This window comes from Canis lupus, chromosome 38, assembly GCF_003254725.2.
Source record: "Canis lupus dingo isolate Sandy chromosome 38, ASM325472v2, whole genome shotgun sequence".
NCBI classification, from domain to species: Eukaryota; Metazoa; Chordata; class Mammalia; order Carnivora; family Canidae; genus Canis; species Canis lupus.
In genome coordinates this window covers 11027539-11048656 of record NC_064280.1, presented here as the reverse complement: position 1 = coordinate 11048656, position 21118 = coordinate 11027539, and the positions used below count along the sequence as shown (strand labels likewise).

At 35.2% G+C, this 21118-nt stretch overlaps 1 long non-coding RNA gene across 2 annotated transcripts in view; it reads right to left on the bottom strand.

Moving 5' to 3' along the window:
* Positions 1-2371: 2371 nt before the first annotated feature.
* LOC118353567 (uncharacterized) overlaps positions 2372-21118 on the bottom strand; it is a 37566-nt gene continuing 18819 nt past the window's right edge. Inside the window, exons 4-5 of one of the 2 annotated variants that reach the window (XR_004812778.2) lie at positions 4260-4297; positions 2372-2497 (exon numbers count right to left, since the gene is read on the bottom strand). This is a non-coding gene — a long non-coding RNA (uncharacterized LOC118353567). Of the gene's footprint in view, positions 2498-4149; positions 4298-21118 lie in introns of those variants that run through there. The other variant, XR_007409175.1, reaches the window with a different exon arrangement.

Sequence of the window (21118 nt, the reverse complement as noted above, 5' to 3'; positions counted from 1 at the left end):
CTCTTTCCGACCACCACCACCCCAGACTCTCTTTGGTCCACTCACACTGGCCCCTCTTGCTGTGTCTTAAAGACAGAGATTTTGAACCAGCTATTCCCTGTGCTGAGAATGCTCTTTCTCAAGATGTATACTTAGTTAACTAAGTTTGGCTCCTTAGATTTTGGCTTAAAATGTTACCTTCTCTGAAATCTCTATTTAAAATTGCCAGTTGCCACCTCTCCCCACCTACCCCCTTGCCCCAACTATTGTGTTTTTCTGTTTCATTTTACTAATAGCAAACACTTCCTTCATGTAATGTATCTCCTTCTAACATGAGAATTCAGGTTACATATGGTAAAGTATTTACTCACAGCTGTGTCCCCAGTGTCAAGAAGAGCGCCGGGCATATACTAAGCACTCAGTAGATATTTCATGAGTGAATGAATAAATGAATAACAACAAGGATATAAATCCAGAATACTGAACTTCAAAATTAACATCTTAATTCTGGTAGTCAAATGATCTGATTTCTAATCAAATTTCCGACAATATATGACTTTCGCAAATGTTAAGAGCAAATGGTCTTCAGGGGATTCATTTACTTGGAGAATGTGTTAACTTTCTCTTGATGCTAAAAATACTGCAGAACTATCTTTAGGAATCCTATAGATCCTTAGAATATTAAGCAGCAAATCTCTTGGAATCCTTCCTCCTTTTCTGCTGTCAAAATCTACCAGTAATCGGTGCTTAATTCAAAGGATAGCTCCTGGGGCAGCCCAGGTGGCTCAGTGGTTTAGCACCACCTTCAGCCCAGGATGTGATCCTGAAGACCCAGGATCAAGTCCCATGTTGGGTTCCCTACATGGAGCTTGCTTCTCCCACTGCTTGTGTCTCTGCCTCTGTCTTTCTTTCTCTCTCTCTCTCTCTCTGTCGCTCACAAATAAATAAAATCTTAAAAAACAAAAACAAAGGATAGTTCCTTCATGAAGCAATTCCCAATTAATCTGTTGTTCATCTTTGAGTTGTCCTTAGTATCATAATTTACACATCAAATTTCTTATCAATTTATCAAATTACTTTTTAATTATATCTATATTGTACTTGAATTACCTTTAATCATTAGCTATCTGGGTCTTTAAATATTAGGCACTGGTGTACTCTGAATCAATCATAATAACCCATTAAAAATATTTTTGATTGGTGTGAGAAGATTCAATTTATTACTTGATCAAATTTTAATTACTTATTTATTATCCAATTTCTTTTGTTTAAAGTACAATTCAGAAATCTGTGTAGTATAAAATAAAAGAATAAGACAAATATTAAGTAAAATAGTTAATTTAAAATTGTAGAATTCTATATTGATTCAACTTAGGAAAGAAAACACATCAAAAAGCAATTTTTCAAAGGTCATTTTCTATTTGGAGAGATAGATTTAAGATTCTAAATCAAGGAATATGTTCACTGAAATTTACATGAAAGTTGGACCTTTATAAGGAAACATGAAAGACAGTGCACTCCAAAGAAAAGAAATGAAAGTGTCTCTTCCCATCTCTTGAACCTTCATGGCACTTATTTTTTTTTTTAAAGATAAATGGTTACTATGATTTTATGTTTCACAGTTATAATTAGAAGTTATAAGACCCCTAACGAGAAAACTCACTAGAACCACTTTTAAATAGACTCACATATTTTCACCTTCACTTAGAAAGTGGATGAAAAAACTATATATAGCTTTAAGAACATAATATTAATATTAAATACCATTTGTTGAATGATGGAAGTATTGATGCTTCTTTAAATGTATATGTGTCTTTACATGTATAAAAACAAGCAGAGTTACTTTAAAAATCTCTGTTTAGTAAAAAAAAAAAAATCAGATTGAATTACTGGATACTCTATATTTCAGGTTATTTCTTGTCAATCCTTGCATCTGCCCCCACAACCTTTGCATCCCACAGTACTTTCTTCTCTCCTTATTTTTGAACTAATATTGAAGCCATGTGCTTTGGCATCCTGATTTCTCAAATGACTCCTATAGGATTGTTAGATAAAGAAAATGTGGAATCAACTTAGGTAAAGAAAATGTGAAATATTGTGTTCTGAATTCATGTGCATTTTAGGCACAACTAAAAAGTAGGTTTGGAAAACACGTATCATCAACCTCTACCTCTACCTCTGTCTATACCTCCACCTACATCCATATTTATATCTATTAATTTCTACATTCATATCTATATGCCTTGAGCATTAAGTTCCATTTAGCTTGTGAATGGTGAGTATCCTAGAAGAGAAGATGACTCATTATATCCATATTGTTGAACTTCACAAACTTAGATCAATTTTCCACGTTCACAGAATAAAAATGAGAACTTTGCAATACCTCTTTGGGCTAGAAAGTTGAAACCTTCCAACTATGCAGCTTCTAGGAATTTATTTCAGTGCCTGAGGTGGCTCTCTTTAAACTTAAAAGGAAACAGACAGAAACTCTAAATGGCAAGCATGTGATGACTTTTATCTGCAATATAGCAAAATAAGTAAAAAGAATGTTATATTTCTAAATACTCAAGAAAATGAGAGAGAATTCAATCTTTTTGTAGGGAGAAAAGAAACTTTTTTTTTTTAAAGAGGAATATTATCTTTGAAAAGATCCGAAAAAAAGAAAAAAATTAAAAGATATGAAAAGTACTGTTAAAACATATGTGCTACTAACTCTGGGAAACAAAGGGTTGCGAAGGAGAGGTGCGGAGATGGGGTGACTGGGTGACGGGCACTAATGAGGGCACTTGATGGGATAAGCACAGACTGTTATACTATACGTTGACAAATTGAATTTAAATAAAAAATAATAGAAAAAATTAAAAAATAAAGTTCCATAAATGTAAAAAAAAAAAGTATGTGCTTATGGTATACCAACAATTTTGAAAAGATTTAGGCAAAAAAAAGCAAAACACATTTTATATCTCATTCATATGTAAAATTATTTCTTTTTTTAAGATTTTATTTATTTATTCATGAAAGCACACACACACACACAGAGGCAGAGATCCAGGCAGAGGGGGAAGCAGGCTCCATGCAGGGAGCCTGAGGTGGGACTTGATCCGGGGTCTCCAGGATCACACCCTGGGCTGAAGGCAGCGCCAAACCACTTAGCCACCTGGGCTTCCCTATAAAATCATTTCAAAACAAACATATACTTTAGGGTGCAAATATATACTCTAAAGTATTTGATGAAACTGTCACATATTTAACTTATAGGAAGATAGAAATAAAGAACGGCTTAGGGGATAATTGAAGATGTTTCTGGGAAGAAATTGATTCAGAAGAAATATAGTCATCCAATAAGAAGAAATATGGTGAAAGAAGTGGATTCAAAGTTTTTTCTTCATTCAGAGGAAGAGAATCAAAACTATTTTTTGAAAAATACAAATAAATCACAAGGAGCAGCTAAATAGAAAAAGGTATGAACAACAGTGCTAATTTTCTATAAGAAGATTATTATAAGAAGGACAGTAAAAAACAAAAAATAGACTGAGATTCTCATTAACATATTCCATAGTGGAGAGAAGCAGCCCAAGTGGAGAGTAGAAAGCCCCGTGAGAAAATAAAGCAAATCTCTCCAGAGTATCTCTGCCTACAGAAGCATGAGGCAGATGGTAGGCCACAAGGACTTTCAAAGTCAACACATGTTAAAGAATTGTAAAAATCAATACTTTACCCAACTGCAGCAACCAAAAGATGGGACATAATTCATTAAGTTGAACTACAATGACATTGTCATTTTTGTAGGTCAGACTCACTGAATATCATCAGGAAGAAAGTATATTACCTGAGTTCAATAAATATCACTTTCAGTTGTTATAATAATAAAATAACACATTGAGAACAGTATGGAGACAGCAGAGTTAAAGAAGCAAGGCAAACCCAAACTATTACAAACTCGTTAAAAATGAGACCCAGGGGATCCCTGGGTGGCTCAGCGGTTTAGCACCTGCCTTCGGCCCAGGGCATAATCCTAGAGTCACAGGATTGAGTCCTGCAAGGGGTTCCTGCATGGAGCCTGCTTCTCTCTCTGCCTGTGTCTCTCCCCCCTCTCTCTCTGTGTCTCTCATAAATAAATAATTTTTTTTTTTAAGTGAGACCCATAGTAGGCTGGAATAAATTGTGCTAAAAATGTAATGACTGACTTAAGATAGACCCAGCAACCACTTTAAAGGAAAAATAAACAAATAAACAAAAGGAATTATCAGGAAAATTGTAGATGAAAAAGACAAACTTACCTGATGTAAGGATGATTGGTGTCCCTAAGGAGTGAATCCTGTAATAGGAAAAACATATATTTAGAAACATAATATAGGATGATATTCTTGAGATAATGGAAGAATTAAATCTGTATATCTAAAATGAACTGGAATGCCTAGGCAATTTGACATGGAATAATTAAGGTTGAGACAAATCCTTGTTAAGCAATTAAATGTTGAGAATGAAAAATAAGGACTATTCTCACACAGCCAGAAAAAGCAAGTCAGGCTGGTGTCAGACTTTATCAGAGCAGCCATCAATATGAGAAGACAGTGCAGCAATCTCTATTCTCAAAATATAGAGATTCAGCAAATTGCTGTTTTCATTTTTTAAAAATAGTTTTGGGGTGCCTGGGTGGCTCAGTCATGCGTCCAACTTTTGATTTGGGTTCAAGTCATGATCCTAGGGTTGTGAGACCCCACAATGGGCTCTACACTGGATGGAGAGCCTGCTTAAGATGCTCTCTCTCCTTCTCCCTCTGTTCCACCCTCTCTTGTGCCCACGCAGCACTTTCTCTCTCTCTCTCTCTCTCAAACAAACAAACAAAAAAAAAAAATCAGTTTTTTTCAAACACAAAATACTTTGGGAATACAGAGTACATTTAATCATATTTTAAAACAAAATGCTTGGATGATTAAATCCACCTGACTCTGACATTAATCAAAATAAATTAGGGAGAATAAGAAATATTTTGGCATATGGACTGATGGGCAATGACACAATTTAAATACATAAAGTGAATTAAATACTTGAACAAAATGTAAATAGTACAAAGTCTCAGAAAATAAAATAATTGTAAAGCAAAGAAAGGAGATGAAAAAGGAAAGAAGAGGAAAGTGATGTAAGCAAGTCAATCAATTCATCATAGGAAAATCAACTCATCCCATAATATGTAAGACTTAAACATGAAATTAAACGATAACTTCTAACTCATAATGCTTTTCATCATACATTTTTTCAATCTAGAGATCTCTTTGAAGATTCAGAACTTAGAGTAAAATTAATATATTTTTAAAATCATGTAACTTCTTCAGTTATTTTCTGCTGAATTCAAGATAATTGTAATTAATGCTTTAATTTAAATCATTCCATATTTTTTTAGATTTTATTTCTTTATTAGAGAGAGAGTGTGAGAGCACATGAGGTAGAAGGAGAAATAATCTCCCCACTAAGCAGGGATCTTGACTCTGGGCTTGATCCCAGGACCCTGGGATAATGACTCCAGCCCAAGGCAGCCACTTAACTGATTGAGCCACCCAGGTACCTCTAAAACATACCATTTATAGAATTAATCTCTGATTGAAAAATTTGTTCTGTCTGTAGATGTATATCCATCCTTCTATTCACTTTTTGGTCCAGAGAAATGTTAATACTGCTTATTTCTGGATAGTAGGTTTTTTTTTTTTTTTTTAAGATGTATTTATTTTTTTAGAGAGAGAACATACAGATGCAAGTGGGGGTCAGAGAGAGAGAAGCAGACTCCCCACTAAGCACAGAGCCTGACACGGGACTATCTCACAACCCCAAGATCATGACCTTGACAGAAATCAAGAGTTGGACACGTAACCAACTGAGCCACCCAGGCACCCCTGGATAGTAGGTTTTTAACTATTATGTTGAGTTTTACCTCTAACTTTTTTGGTTTTCTTTAGTTTATTGAATTGTGGGCATATATTATTTTTTAAAATGATAAAGTCACAAAAAATGATAAAGTCACTACTTTGAAAACATATATGCACTGGTTGGTGATTTTAGAAATAAAGAAATGTATTCATGAGATCAGTTGATTTTTACTTTATACATTTTTATACTATTGATATGAATTTTAAATATCATATTGTAAGCTATTTCAGGGCCTGTTTCTGAAACTTTCCTTATGATTGAAAAACTATTGTTGCACTTAATTAGAATCTGTGGATAATTTCATTGAAGTATGTTGATGAAGTATCTTAAAATATAATTTTTAAAGATATTAATTTCATTTGGAAGTTACAGGTGTATTGATCATCTTACTGATTTGCTTTCAAATGTGATGATTTTGCAAAAGCACTTCATAAGCCCACTCTACATTTTCTACTTTCATACAAAAATGAGCAAACGATTAAGAGTGTACAATAATACAATGGAAATTTTCAGATGATTTTATATGTTATAAGTAATTAGTAACAAAAAAAAAAAAAGAAAGAAAGAAAGAAAAGTGAGTATACCTTTTAGTGTGTAATTAAGAATTCCAGAGTCTTACATACTTGTCACACCCAATATTCTTAACTATTTATAGTGTTTAATGTTTTCTGTTGTATAGTTTAGTGATGGAACAACTTAAAATTAGATTCTTTTAAAATTACATATGACATGGAAAATTCTAAGACTGTGGAATTAAAGGAATTGAATGTTTTTCCTAAAAAATGAGTTAGAATAGTTAACAAATATTAAAGAAAATAAAAAGAAATGGAGGACTCATACCAAACAAATTTAAGACTTACTAATAAAGCTAATTAAGACATTGTGATACTGACAAAAGAGTAGATAAAATAGAACAGATCCAAAAATAGACTCACATAAATATGGTTAACTGACTTTTGACAATGCAAAGGTAATTCAGAGGAGAAACATTTGTCTTCTCAACAAATTGTGCTAGAACACTTGGATGCACATATACAAAAAGATGAACCTAGATGCAGGCGTTACCCCCTATTTAAAAATTAACTCAAAATGTGTCATACACCTAACTGTCACAATCTACATGATCTTGGTTTGGTAATGAATTTTCAGATGTAATCGCAAAAGTATGATGTACAAAAGAAAAAATTGGTAAGTTGGAATTTTATTAAAAACTTCTGAAAAAAAAACACTTCTGCTTAAGTTTAATAAAATGGAAAGATGAGTCACAAACTGGGAGAAAATATTTGTAAAACACATTTGGTAAAGAGCTTGTATCCAGAATATACAAAGAATATTTAAAATTAAACAACATGAAAACAAACCACCCAACTAAAATGGGCAAAAGATTTATACAGACACTTCACCAAAGAAGATACACATATGGCAGATAAGTATGCAAAAAGATTCTCAACATTTTTTTTTGTCATTAGGAAAATGAAAATTAAAGCACATTATATTAGAAAGCAAAGATTTGGGGAACAAAGAAAATTTAAGGGAATATATGCCCTCATTACATTCTGATAGAAGGACTAGGTAAATTCTTATGATTTTAGTTGATGGTCTGTTAGCCAAAGGAGGTAAAATATTTTTCCCTTGCCTTCCAGATAACAGGACTGAAGAACACATGGTGATGTATATTTGAACTGTTACATGCTTTAAAAAAATAATTTACAAGAGAAATAATAGACTGAATTTCTCCTTTGCCTAATGAATGAAACTTCAAAGATACTGCTAGATATGAATACCTTAAGAAAGAGATCACCAGCTATGTTTTTTCTTATGGTTATGTATTACCTTTGCTTTAAACTATGTCTGGGGAACAAACAGAAGCATTCGTTATGTTCATTTTCTATTTTATAGCAAGATGGAAAATAAGCTTTCTCTGAAGAGGCCCAAGTGGGATGCTTCCAGGCATTTCTGGTAACTTGTAATACCACGCTGCCTGAAATGATGGTGATATATTCTTTACTTAACTTTACAAACTTGCAGGTTTTATTATTAAAGAATACAAAAGAATTGAATAACACTGACTTGCGATGGAATAATGTTGCCCTAGAAAATGTAAAAGCAATCATTTTGTAATGTATAATTCATTCCTTTGTAGGACAATCAGAAAATTGTTTTCCTGTCTGGATTGTTCTGAATTTTTACTCTAGCTGGAATCATCATTGTTCTCATTCAGAGTGTATAGCCATTTACACGTGGGAGAATAGTAGACAGTTCGATTAATCTAGTAATTATTTGACATCCAAGATTATTCCCTGACTGACTTTAGTTTCCTTTCTGTTAAGAGTTTGTTTGTGTTCATTTATCTTTTAGAGGATAAAGATTATCCCAAATGTCCTGTGAAGGAAGTTAAATAAGGCAAAATATCTCATCCTATCGCATGAAATTCATGCAGATGAGCAATTCCATGTTATATGTGTAAAACACCTGAATGAGGCAGAAGGTAAACAGGACAGAGAATATATTTCCTTATTCTGGTGTGGATTTACTGCCAATTTGATCTTTATACAGTCCTCTATTCTCTTAGTGCCAGCATCTGCTGAGCACCAATTCCTCTTGCTTCTATAACGAAGGCTTCTGGTTCATGGCTCAGGTTTTATCCATACGTAAATCTCTCTTGCACTATTCTATTCATTCTCTGGAGGAAATCAACCAGGTTTCTGCACTGTTTTTTTTTTTTTTTTCCCTTCAACTTCCACAGATCGTTAACTAAACACATTTTTATTCAAAATAACTATGTGCCATCCACTCGTCCAGATGCTTGGGATAAGTTTATAAACAAAGATTCCCATTTCTTGGAGCCCACAGACTCCTGAGAGGTGGCAGGTGATAAGCAATACCTCAATTAAGTGAATTATATATGTTAGAGGTAAAAAGTGTTATGAAGAAAAAGTGGCGAGCAGACCAGTTTGCAGAAAAGAGTGATCACAAAGGATGGTCTGGACAAAGACTTGAAAGAAGAGAAAGAGTTTGCCAGAGAGAGTGTGGTTAAGTGCATTGCAGGAAATAGACTATTAGAAGATGGGAAGAAGTTTTTAATTTTGATATAGTCTAATTGATCTGTTTAGTTCTGATGCCTGTGCTTTTGTTATTGTATCCAGGAAATCACTGCCAAATCCAATGTCATGAAGATTCTCCTATATGCCAAACCCAGTATCATGAAGGCTTTCCTCTATGCTTCCTTCTAATACTTTTATAGTTTTGACTCTTATGAATAGGATCTATTTTAATTACTTATTTATAAATGCATCTATTTTAATTATTTATTTATAAACCTATTTTTCCATGCTACTTTCTTAGTGATAACAGCAAAAGGAGGATGTTCTCTATTTATGTATTCCCCAAGCATGAAACACTATGTCTGATATAAGTTGTTCATAAATGTTGGATGACTACAAAATAAATGAATGATTAATAATAAAAATGAAAATAAGATCTTCCTATCTTGGGGATAGGTCTCAGCATTCTACTTGTATTAAACTCATTTAGTTCTCACAAAACACCTCTTAAGGAAGAAAGGGATGCACTGAGATGTTAAATTACTTGACCAAAATGATATTGATGGGCAACAAACCTTGGAATTCATGTGCATATATATTAAATGTTGAAGCCATTTATAACAGTATCTTCTAAATGGCAGAGTAGAGTGTAGGTTCACAGATTTGGCTTAGCATCATAAGAGCTTTAAAAAATACAGTCTTGGACTACACCCCAGATCCACTGAGATACTGAGAACTGGAATTTTAAAAATTGTCTTGGGTATTTTATATGCAGTCAGCCTGACATCTGCCTAAGCAAAATTGTTTGCGAATCACTGAACACTAAGATTCCTCATTTGTACTTGTACACAATAGGACTAGAAAGTGCTTGAAATGTATTCTTGCTGCTGTTATTTGCTATTCAAATTATCATCTTCCAAAGACAATTGAAATTATTTGACCAGAGAAGGAATACTCCAGGGACTTGTAGAGCTTGACTTGCTAAACTAGGGAGTATTATTATCATTAGGAGGTAAAACAAGGGTATTAAAGAAATGTAGAGCCTCCACCTGCATGGTAAGCCCTGAAGTAGGTGAGTGTGTACATTAATGTGTACAAATCACATAGAAATAAAATGGAAAGAGGAGCTCACAGACACTTACTCCAAGCAGCCTACTAAGGGTGGGCAATTTGTTTTTTGAAAGAGCAAAATAAGTTTTGAGAGAGACCATTAATGACTAAAGAATGAATTAATCAACTCAATGGATGTGTAATGCCTCCCTGAGTCATATAGAATTTCAACTTAAGCTACCAATTATCTTTCACGCTCCTTACCAAACATCATTCTGCCCTACAGAGTATAGAAAACATTTGAAAAAGTGAGGGGGCAGGGCAAGATGGCAGAAGAGTAGGGTCCCAAGTCAACTGTCCCCACCAACTTACCTAGATAACTTTCAAATCGTCCTGAAAACCTACAATGCAGTCTGAGATTTAAAGAGAGAACAGCTGGAATGCTACAGAGAGAAGAATTTGTGCTTCTAACAAATACAACTCGTTTTTAGCCACTCTGCACTGAGCAAAATGACTAGAAAGAAGAACTCACTACAAAAGAAAGAATCAGAAACAGTACTCTCTGCCACAGAGTTACAGAGTTTGGATTACAATTCAATGTCAGAAAGCCAATTCAGAAACACAATCATAAAGCTACTGGTGGCTCTGGAAAAAAGCATAAAGGATTCAAGAGACTTCATGACTGCAGAATTTAGATGTAATAAAGCCAAATTTAAAAATCAATTAAATGAGATACAATCCTTCCTTCCTTAGGAAGGAAGCTGAGGAAAAAAGAGAAAAACAATTAAAAGATCATGATGAAAGGTTAAGGGAAATAAATGACAGCTTCAGAAGGAAAAATCTACGTATAATTGGGGTCCCAGAGGGCACGAAAGGGACAGAGGACCAGAAAGTGTATTTGAATAAATCATAGCTGAGAACTTCCCTAACTTGGAGAGGGAAACAGTCATTCAGATCCTGGAGATAAAGAGGTCTCCCAACCCCCCCCAAATCAATAAAAATCATTCAACACTCGGCATTTTATAGTGAAACTTGCAAATTCCAAAGATAAAGACAAAATCCTTAAAGCAGCAAGAGACAAGAGATCCCTAACTTATATGGGGAGAAATATTAGATTAACAGCAGATCTCTCCACAGACACCTGACAGGCCAGAAAGGGCTGGCAGGATATATTCAGGGTCCTAAATGAGAAGAACATGCAACCAAGAATACTCTATACAGCAAGACTCTCATTCAGAATAGAAGGAGAGATAAAGAGCTTCCAAGATAGGCAGAAACTGAAAGAATATGTGACCACCAAACCAGCTCTGCAAGAAATATTAAGGGGGACCCTGTAAAAGAAGGAGGAAGTCCAAAGAAATAATCCACAAAAACAAGGACTGAATAGGTATTATGATGACACTAATTTCTTATCTTTCGATAGTAACTCTGAACGTGAATGGGCTTAATGATCCCATCAAAAGGTGCAGGGTTTCAGACTGGATAAAAAAGCAAGACACATCTATTTGCTATCTGCAAAAGACTCATTTGAGGCCTGAAAATAAAAGGTTGGTGAACCATTTACCATTCAAATGGTCCTCAAAGAAATCAGGAGTAGCCATCCTCATATCAGAGGATGTAGTAAGAGACTGTATCTCAAAGACTGTAGTAAGAGATGAAGAGGGACACTATCATACTTAAAGGATCTATCCAACAAGAGGACCTAACAATCATGAATATTTATGCCCCTAATGTGGGAGCTGCCAGGTATATCAATCAATTAATAATCAAAGTTGAGACATACTTAGATAGTAATACACTTATACTGGGAGACTTTAACATGGTGCTTTCTGCAAATGTCAGATCTTCTAAGCACAACATCTCCAAAGAAACAAAAGCTTTAAATTATTGGACCAGATGGATTTCACAGGTATTTATAGAACTTTACATCCAAATGCAATAGAATACACATTCTTCTCAAGTGCACATGGAACTTTCTCTAGGATAGACCAATTACTGGGTCACAAATCAGGTCTCAACTGATACCAAAAGATTGGAATTGTCCCTGAATATTTTCAGACCATAATGCTTTGAAACTAAAACTCAATCACAAGAAGAAATTTGGAAGAAATCCAAACACGTGGAGGTTAAAGACCATCCAGCTAAAAGATGAAAGGGTCAACCAGGAAATTAGAGAAGAATTAAAAAGATTCATAGAAACTAATGAGAATGAAGATACAACCATTCAAAATCTTTGGGATACAGCAAAAGCAGTCCTAAGGGGGAAATACATCACAATACAAGCATCCCCCCACCCAACCCCCCAAAAAAACGGAAAAAAACTCAAATATACAAGCTAACCTTGCACATAAAGGAACTGGAGAAAGAACAGCAAATAAAACCTACACCAAGCTGAAGAGAGTTAATAAAGATTGGAGCAGAACTCAATGACACAGAGACCAGAAGAACTGTAGAACAGATCAACAAAACCAGGAGTTGGTTCTTTGAAAAAATTAGTAAGATAGATAAACCATTAGCCAGCCTTATTAAAAACAAAAGAGTAAAGACTCTAATTAATAAAATCATGAATGAAAAAGAAGAGATCACAACCAATACCAAGGAAATACAAACGATTTAAAAAACATATTATGAGCAGCTATATGCCAATAAATTAGGCAATCTAGAAGAAATGGACGCATTTCTGGAAAGCCACAAACTACCAAAACTGGAACAGGAAGAAATAGAAAACCTGAACAGGAAGAAATAGAAAACCTGAACAGGCTGATAACCAGGGAGGAAATTGAAGCAGTCATCAAAAACCTCCCAAGACACAGAAGTCCATGGCCAGATGGTTTCTCAGGGGAATTCTATCAAATGTTTAAAGAAGAAACAATATCTATTCTACTAAAGCTGTTCTGAAAGATAGAAAGAGATGGAATACTTCTAAACTCGTTCTATGAGGTCAGCATCACCTTGATTCCAAAACCAGACAAAGACCCCACCAAAAAGGAGAATTATAGACCCTGATGAACACAGATGCAAAAATTCTCAACAAGATACTAGCCAATAGGGATCCCTGGGTGGCGCAGCGGTTTAGTGCCTGCCTTTGGCCCAGGGCGCGATCCTGGAGACCCGGGATTGAATCCCGCGTCGGGCTCCCTGCATGGAGTCTGCTTCTCCCTCTGCCTGTGTCTCTGCCTCTCTCTCTCTCTCTCTGTGACTATCATGAATAAATAAATAAAATCTTAAAAAAAGAAAAAGATACTAGCCAATAGGATCCAACAGTATGTTAAGATTATTCACCATGACCAAATGGGATTTATCCCCAGGATGCAAGACTGGTTCAACACTTGTAAAGCAATCAACGTGATAGATCATATGAACAAGAGAAAAAACAAGAACCATATGATCCTCTCAATAGATGCAGAGAAACATTTTGACAAAATACAGCATCCATTCCTGATCAAAACTTTTCAGAGTGTAGGGATAGAGGGAACATTCCTCAACATCTTAAAAGCCATCTACGAAAAGCCCACAGCAAATGTCATTCTCAATGGGGAAACACTGGGAGCACGACAGGGATGTCTGCTGTCACCACTGCTATTCAACCTAGTACTAGAAGTCCTAGCCTCAGCAATCATACAACAGAAAGACATTAAAGGCATTCCAATTGGCAAAGAAGAAGTCAAACTCTCCCTCTATGCCGATGACATGATACTGTACATAGAAAACCCAAAAGACTCCAGCACTAGATTGCTAGAACTCGGGAATCCCTGGGTGGCTCAGCGCTTTAACACCTGCCTTCAGCCCAGGGCATGATCCTGGAGACCCGGGATCAAGTCCCACATCAGGCTCCCTGCATAGAGCCTGCTTCTTCCTCTGCCTATGTCTCTGCCTCTGTCTCTCTTCTCTGTGTCCTTCATAAATAAATAAATAAAATCTTAAAAAAAAAAAGATTGCTAGAACTCATACAGCAATTTGGCAGTGTGGCAGGATTCAAAATCGGTGGAATTTCTATACACTAACAATGAGACTGAAGAAAGAGAAATTAAGGAATCAATCCCATTTATAGTTGCACCCAAAAGCATAAGATACCTAGGAATAAACCTAACCAAAGAGGTAAAAGATCTATACCCTAAAAACTACAGAATAATTCTGAAAGAAATTGAAGAAGACACAAAGAAATGGAAAAATATTCTATGCTCATGGATTGGAAAAATTAATATTGTGAAAATGTCAGTGTTACCCGGGGCAATTTACACATTTAATGCAATCCCTATCAAAATACCATGGACTTTCTTCAGAGAGTTGGAATAAATAATCTTAATAGCCAGGAAAATATTGAAAAATAAAACCAGAGCTGGGGGCATCACAATGCCAATTTCAGGTTTACTATAAAGCTGTGATCATCAAGACAGTGTGGTCCTGGCACAGAAACAAACACATAGGTCAATGGAACAGAATAGAGAATCCAGAAATGCGCCGTCAACTCTATGGTCAACTAATATTTGACAAAGCAGGAAAGACTATCCACTGGAAAAAGGACAGTCTCTTCAATAAGTGGTGCTGGGAAAATTGGACAGCCACATGCAGAAGAATGAAACTAGACCATTCTCTTACACCAGACACAAAGATAAACTCAAAATGGATGAAAGATCTAAGTGTGAGACAAGAATCCATCAAAATCCTAGAGGAGAACACAGGCAACATGATTTTTGAACTTGGCCACAGCAACTTCTTGAAAGATACATCTATGAAGGCAAGAGAAACAAAAGCAAAAATGAATTATTGGGACTTAATCAAGATAAAAAAAAAACTTCTGCACAGCAAAAGAAACAGTCAACAAAACTAAAAGACATCCTACAGAATGGGAGAAGATATTTGCAAATGACATATCAGTTAAAGGGCTAGTATCCAAGATCTATAAAGAACTTATTAAACTCAACAGCAAAGAAACAATCCAATCATGAGATGGGCAAAAGACATGAACAGAAATCTCACAGAGGAAGACATAGACATGGCCAACAAGCACATGAGAAAATGCTCTGCATCACTTGCCATCAAGTAAATACAAATCAAAACCACAATGAGATCCCACCTCACACCAGTGAGAATGGGGAAAATTAACAAGACAGGAAACAACAAATGTTGGAGAGGATGTGGAGAAAGGGAAACCCTCTTGCACTGTTGGTGGGAATGTGAACTGGTGCAGCCACTCTGGAAAACTGTGTAGAGGTTCCTCAAAGAGTTAAAATAGATCTGCCCTACGAGCCAGCAATTGCCCTGCTGGGGATTTACCCCAAAGATACAGATGCAGTGAAATGCTGGGACACCTGCACCCCAATGTTTTTAGCAGCAATGTCCACAATAGCCAAACTGTGGAAGGAGCCTCGGTGTCCATGAAAGATGAATGGATAAAGAAGATGTGGTCTATGTATACAATGGAATATTCCTCAGCCATTAGAAACCACAAATACCCACCATTTGCTTCGGGGTGGATGGACCTGGAGGGTATTATGCTGAGTGAAGTAAGTCAGTTGGAGAAGGACAAACATTATATGATCTCATTCATTTGGGGAATATGAAAAATAGTGAAAGGGAATAAAGGGGAAAGGAGAGAAAATGAGTGGGAAATATCAGTGAGGGAGACAGAACATGAGAGACTCCTAACTCTGCGAAAGGAACAAGGGGTGGTGGAAAGGGAGGTGGACGGTGGGGGGGCGGGGGGGCTGGGTGATGGGTACTGAGGGGGGACCCCGACAGGATGAGCACGGGATGTTATGCTATATGTTGGCAAATGGAACTCCAATAAAAAAATTTCAAAATGAAAAAAAAAAATTTTCAAAATGTTGAAGAATGTGGAACGTCATTTTCATTTATGTGTAGAGAAGTCATGTGTAATTACAGGGGTAAGACCTCCCCTCTCTTTAGAACCTGAACATAGAATGGGACTCTAAGAACTGGGTGTAGTATTATTAGAAATAATTACATGTGTGGCTAGAGTAGTAGCCACTTATGCCTCAGCAATGTGCCTCGTTCTTATTTCTAATAGACTCTTAAATGCCTCATTTGAAAGCCAAGAGTGAAGGAAGTGAACTAACAATAAATGCATAATAATGTGAACCACTGTAGGTATCTATTTTTTTGATTCTTCATAGTGTGAGATAACCAGAAAACCATTGCCTAACTTCCTCATGTGAGTTTGGATTGCACAGCTTCTGAAAATTAATGTTTTTTTTTATTGAGCAAGTGCAGCAAGGGCAGTTTTTATACAAGGGAGAAAAAAACCCATTACAATTATAATTACACACACAAGAAATAAGGAGAAACCCTCAAAAGATTAAAAAAATTGTAATCAGGATGTGAAAATGAAGGTGCTTGAAACCACAGCAGAGAAACTCTGCAAGAAGGACTGCCTGGGAATGTGTTGCTGGAATTAGTGAGCTGTGAGGGGTCCTTAAGGGTCCTGGGAAACAGTCTTTTTTTTTTTCCTCAGCTGTTAGATTTAAGGAGTATATTCTAGAACACTTGATAGAGGTATGAGATTGGGGGACTTTATATATATAAAGGGAGAGTGAAGCTTTGAATATTAAAAGGAAACTTAGAGATGAGGAGATTAAGACTTTAGGATTAAAATTAAAATTCAAACCAAAGTGAACTCAAAGCAGGTTTACTTGTGAAAACTTGGACATTTTTGTACTTCTCTCCTTGATCATGGGAAAAGTCATGCCATTGTGCATCTTTATGTTGCTTTCCTCTTGTAATTTATTTTATTTCATTTTTATTATTTTATTTTATTTTATTTATTTTATTTTATTTTATTTTATTATTTTATTATTTTGTCTTGTATAAACACAATATGTAATTCAAGGAAACATTTTGACTAGATCATGCAAACCACTATGGTTCATAAACAAGACAAAATTTCTAAGATAGTTATTTTAAGTTTTGATCTTAAAATTTATCAAAGATACAGAAGCAAATCTATGAAATTATGTGCCTTTTTATCTTCTGCAGAATTCCAATATGCCATCATATTAAAATTTCTGTGTTTACAAGAACAAATGTAATATATTTTTCTTGCAATGAATTAATAATATAAAGATGGCATTGATATATATGTAGAGGATTGTTTCTTATTCACTTTTATAATAACAGGATATTTTACGCTCCTCAAATATTGATGCAAGGATGCTAAGTATACAGGAGGTCTCCTTATCCCCTGAGCAACTCCACCATTGCTTTGTGTTTGACTTATAAAAGAAGAGAGGGGATCCCTGGGTGGCGCAGCGGTTTAGCGCCTGCCTTTGGCCCAGGGCATGATCCTGGAGACCCGGGATCGAGTCCCACGTCGGGCTCCCGGTGCATGGAGCCTGCTTCTCCCTCTGCCTGTGTCTCTGCCTCTCTCTCTCTCTCTGTGACTATCATAAATAAATAAAAAAAAAAATTAAAAAAAAAACAAAATTAAAAAAAAAATTTAAAAAATAAAAAAAATAAAAAAAAAGAAGAGAAAGCATAAACTGGGAATAATCTATTATCTACTCTCTTATTTTCCTATTTCTTTTACAATTCACCTTTAGGTGTTTTCATTTTAGTCTTCTCTGAGAAGATAAAGACATAAATTCTGCATTAAAAACAGACAGTGATGAGGGAATAATCCACCCAAACTGATTTGCTTTGGCAGATTTCATCTGTCTTCGAACCTAATATGCATTTGTTGTCATTTCCATGAAAATGCTTCTGATTACTAATCAACCATTTTTATTAATGAGTTAATATCACTCCTAATGATTTTACATTTTCCTTAAAATGTAAATGCCACATGTAATGCAAGCCTATGAATTGTGTGCCTACTGCAGGTACTGAGTTTGCATAAGTGAACTGTTAAAATGATATAACTTCACATGCAATGCTATTCCTTCTGATTTTCTCAAAAACAAGTAATCCTCTATATCTGTTTAACTACATGTTCCAGTTCTAGGTGGCATGTTACCTTTGACTTATAGGCTTTTATAACAAGCAGAATGGAATGTTTTCTTAGAGTTGGGCCAGAAGTCAAGGACCACGTGTCCCTTCTCATCATAAAGGGGCTCTGAGCACTGTTTAACCCTGTTAACCACGCTCTGCTCCTAACAGAACACCTCACTTGGCTCCTTACAGAATTTTACTTCTAACTCTCCTTTCATTCACCATTATGGCCACATCCTTCTTCACCATTAATTAACCATTGAAAGCTAGGTTTCTGTGAGGCTTGCGTCCAGGTAATTTCCTTTCTGTTCTCCTCTATAGACATTCTATTCAAAGCAGTGCTTTACTAACCCTCAACATACCAGTAACTACCAAATTTTCATCTTTGGTCAAAACCTTTCTTCGTTCCTAGACTCATGTCAACATTTCCAATTCCATTCCATTCTTTAATCTCAACATGCCCAAAATTGTCCTCATGATATTCATTCCCTCTTCTCCTATGCCAAACCTGGTCATTTCCCAGTGATTCATATAGCAGAAAACAAAATCACCAAACTTCTAGCTACACATATCTAGTTTTCTCCTTAAAACTGACATAGGGACCCAGCACCAATTCTTTTCCTCATTACCTCATTACCTCATTAATATCTCTTGCATTCTAACATTGATGATCTATCACTATATCCCACACACAAGTTACTCTCTTCAGAATAGATAGTTTTTGCCTCTACCCAATATATTCTTTTTCCAGTGCAGTTCTTTATACTGTATTCATAGTAATCTTTCCAAATGAGAAACTTACCATGTCATTCAGTGCTTGCTTCCCCAACTACCTGTCCAAACTTAACCAATTTAAAATATTCAATGGTTATATCCTATTTCTTTTTTATTTTATTTATTTATTTTTAAAGATTTTATTTATTTATTCATGAGAGACGCAGAGAGAGAGGCAGGGACATAGGCAGAGGGAGAAGTAGGTTTCCCATGGGGAGTCTGACATGGCACTAGATTCTGGACTCCAGGATCACACTCTGAGCTGAAGGCAGATGCTCAGTCACTGAGGCACCCAGGTGTCCCCTATTGCTTTTTTAAAAAAGCTAAATACTTTATTCCATTAGAGTGCTTTTAGGTCCGCAACAAAATTGGGAAAGAGGCACAGAGATTTTCCATGCACTGCTTGCCCAGACATATGCACAGCCTCTCCTATTAGCAACATTCCCCACAATAGTGGTATATTTGTTACAATTGACGGCTCTAAGTTGATGAATAATAATTACCCAAAGTCCATAGGTTACATTAAGGTTCATTCTTGGTGTTATAAATTCTGTGACAAATGTATAATGGCATGTATCCACCATTGTGGTTACATGCAGAGTATTTTAATTGCCCTAAAAAAGTTCCCTTGTCCTGACTATTCATCCACCCATCCCCAATCTTGTCAACCACTGGCTGGCTGTTTTACTGTCTCAATAAATTTACTTTTGCCAGAGTACTATATATTTAGAATTATACAGTATGCAACCTTATTAGATTGGCTTCAAAATATGCATTTGAGGTTCCTCCATTATGTCTTTTCATGCCTTGATATTTCACCTTCTTTTATTACTAAATAATATTCCATTGTTTCATCTATTTCTCCATTTACCTACTGGACACATTGATTACTTCCAAGATTGGGAAATTATGAATAAAGCTTCTATAAACATCCACGTTCAGGGCTTTGTGTGAACATAGTTTTCAACTTCTTTGTGTAAAGACTAAGAAGAATGCTAGATTATATAATGAAAGTATGTTTAATTTTGTAAGACACCACCAGACTGTCCTCTAAAGTGGCCGTACCATTTTGCATTCCTGCCAGCAACGAATAAGAGTTCCTCTTGCTCCACATCCTTGCTAACATTTGATGTTGTTTGTCAGATTTGGGTCATTCTAATAAAAGCATAGTGGTATTTCACTGTTGTTTTAATTTACAATCCCCTAATGACATACGCTGTGGAACATCTTCTCATGTGCTTATCATCTCTATATCTTTTCTGGTGAGATGTTAAGGTCTGTAGCCAATTTTTAAAATTGAGTTGTTTTCGTGTTAAGTTTAATAGTTATTTGCATATTTTTGATGACAGCCCTTTATAATATGTGTCTTTAGCAAATATTTTCTGCTGGTCTGTGGCTTGTCTTCTCATTCACTTAGCATTTTCTTTTGCAGACAGAAGTTTTTGATTTTAATGAAGTACACTTATCCATTATTTCTTTTGTGGTGTGTGCTTTTGGTTTCATGTCTAAAAAGTTCTTGATATATCCACAGTAATTTAGGTTTTCTCCTATGTTATATTCCAGGAGTTTTATAACTTGGCATTTTACATTTAGATCTATGATTTATTTTGAGTTAATTCTTGTGAAAATTGTAGGGTTTCTGTCTAGATTTATCCATTTTTTATTTTTTGTACTTTTTGCATGTGGATCTTTAGGTTTTCTGGCACCATTTGTTGAAAAGATTATCTTTACTCTGTTTTACTGCTTTTGCTTCTTTGTCTAAGATCAGTTGACTATATATATATATATAGTCTATATATCAGTTGACTATATATATATATATATATATATGGGTCTGTTTCTGGGTTGTCTATTTGGCTCCATTAATCTATTTGTTCATTTGTTCTCCAATATCATACTGCTTTAGTTACTGTAGCTTTATTGTAAGATCTTGGAATTAGGTAGAGTCCTCCAACTTTGTTCTTATCCTTTGGTTATTATGTTAGCTATTCTTGTTTTTTATTTGTTTTCTTCTCCAAAAAAATAGACTTTTTGACTCCATAGAATAAGCTTTTCAACATCCACAAAATAACTTGTTGGAACTTTGATTGGGATTGCCTTGAATCTATGAATCAAGTTAAGAAGAATGGTCAGCTTGATGATATTCCTGTCCATAAACATGGACTATCTCTGCAATTATCTAGGTCTTTGATTTTTTTTATAAGAGTTTTTTAACCTTCCCTTCTATAGATCTTGTACATATTTTGTTAGATTTATAACTATATATTTCATTTTTAAGTGTGCTAAAGCAAATGATACTGAGATTTTAATTTCAAAGTCTATTTGTTAATTGCTGATATGGAGGAAAGTGATTGACATTTATATATTAACCTTGATATTAACTTCAGGTTTGCTTCAAA